This window comes from Gadus macrocephalus, chromosome 22, assembly GCF_031168955.1.
Source record: "Gadus macrocephalus chromosome 22, ASM3116895v1".
Lineage (NCBI taxonomy): Eukaryota > Metazoa > Chordata > Actinopteri > Gadiformes > Gadidae > Gadus > Gadus macrocephalus.
Window position 1 is genome coordinate 1,892,059 of NC_082403.1, and position 2,362 is coordinate 1,894,420.

The 2,362-nt window shown below is 27.3% G+C and overlaps 1 long non-coding RNA gene across 1 annotated transcript in view; it reads left to right on the forward strand.

The window, feature by feature from the left end:
* The window catches only part of LOC132451467 (uncharacterized), a 3,944-nt gene extending 1,927 nt beyond the window's left edge, over window positions 1-2,017 (forward strand). Inside the window, exons 4-5 of the long non-coding RNA XR_009524071.1 lie at window positions 251-283; window positions 1,964-2,017. This is a non-coding gene — a long non-coding RNA (uncharacterized LOC132451467). The remainder of the gene's footprint in view (window positions 1-250; window positions 284-1,963) is intronic.
* The last annotated feature ends 345 nt before the right edge of the window (window positions 2,018-2,362 follow it).

The window sequence follows — 2,362 nt, forward strand, 5'->3', positions numbered from 1 at the left end:
CGCATACATATATATAAATGTATACATATAAATACCAAAAATGCAAAACACGAAGAACTCTCTGAACACTCAAACAATACAAATATCTTTTAAAGTATACATTGATCAGAGATAGACTTATATTGTTGTCATTAAGGTAGATATCATAGATACATTATTTGATCATTAACAGTTTGTATCATAGATACATAAGTTATTTTATCATTAACAGTAGATATTATATATATTATCTTCGTTTCTTTCCACTCAGATAAAGACTCCACATCCGATGAAGTCAGAACAGGTACTATTACTATTACTATACCGATACTATTACTATACAGGTACTATTACTATTACTATACAGGTACTATTGCTATTACTATACAGGTACTAATATTAAACAGGTACTATTACTATCATTATACAGGTAGCATTACTCATATTATACAGGTACTATTACTAATACTATACAGGTACTATTACTAAACAGGTACTATTACTATACAGGTACTATTACTATTCTATACATGTATTATTACAATTACTATACAGGTACTATTACTATTATTATACAGGTACTTTAACTATTACTATACAGGTCCTATTACTATACAGGTCCTATTACTATTTTTACACAGGTACTTTTGCTATACAGGTACTATTAATATTAATATTTCTATACAGGTACTAATACTATACAGGTAATATTGTTATTATTATTACTATACAGGTACTATTACTACACATGTACTATTACTATTGCTATACAGGTAATATTACTATAACTATACTAGTACTATTACTTTACAGGTACTATTATTATTACTATTACTATGCAGGTACTAATATTAAACAGTTACTATTACTATCATTATACAGGTACTATTACTATTACTATACAGGTACTATCACTATGCAGGTACTATTACTATTACTATACAGGTACTATTACTATTACTATACAGGTACTAATATTATACAGGTACTATTACTATTACTATACAGGTACTATTACTATTACTATACAGGTACTATTACTATTACTATACAGGTACTAATATTATACAGGTACTATTACTATTACTATACAGGTACTATTACTATTACTATACAGATACTATTACTATCACTATACAGGTACTATTACTATTACTATACAGGTACTAATATTATACAGGTACTATTACTATTACTATACAGGTACTATTACTATTACTATACAGGTACTAATATTATACAGGTACTATTACTATTACTATACAGATACTATTACTATCACTATACAGGTACTATTACTATTACTATACTGGTACTAATATTATACAGGTACTATTACTATTACTATACAGGTACTATTACTATTACTATACAGGTACTAATATTATACAGGTACTATTACTATTATTATACAGGTTATATTACTATTACTATACAGATACTATTACTATTACTATACCGGTACTATTTCTATTACTATTCTATACATGTACTATTACAATTACTATACAGGTACTAGTACTATCATTATACAGGTACTATAACGCTTACTATACAGGTACTATTACTATACAGGTCCTATTAGTATTATTACACAGGTACTTATACTATACAGATACTATTATTATTAATATTTCTATACATGTACTATTACTATTGCTATACAGGTAATATTACTATAACTATACTATTACTTTACAGGTACTATTATTTTTTACCATACAGGTTATATTACTTTATAGGTACTATTACTATACTATGAGTACAACAGTACTATTACTATACTATAAACAATAATACACCCAGTATATTGAATAATACACCCTGTTTACACAATATTACCCCTGTATATATAATGCTAGACAACATATACACAATAATAGACAACGTATACTCAATACTACACAAAATTTCTATCTCCATAAACAAAAATACTCAATGCAAAAAAATCGTCTCTGATTGGCTCTGATATCTTTCAATCCAGCTCCAGCAGCCAATCAGGTTTATGGAACTGGTGAGTGTTTTTTGTAGTTTTAGTAGTAACTTTCTATTGATGTCATTTGTTTGTGATGAATGTCGTTTTTTACACTTAGTTTGTGTTGAATGTTGTGTCTTTGTGTATGATGTAGTTTCTTTGTGTTTTATGTGGGGTTGGTTGATTGTTTAGGTTTGATGTAATATATTTGTGATTGATTGTTGGGTGTAGTTTGTCTACTGGTTGGTGTAGTTTCTTCTCTTGTTTTGTTTGTGTTTGATGTCGTTTGTTTGTTTTGATGTAGTTTGTTTGTTGTGATGTAATTAGTTTCTTTTGATGTAGTTTGTTTGGTTTGATGTAGTTTATTTGTTTTGTTGTAGTTAGGTTGATTTGATTAAGTTTGTTTCG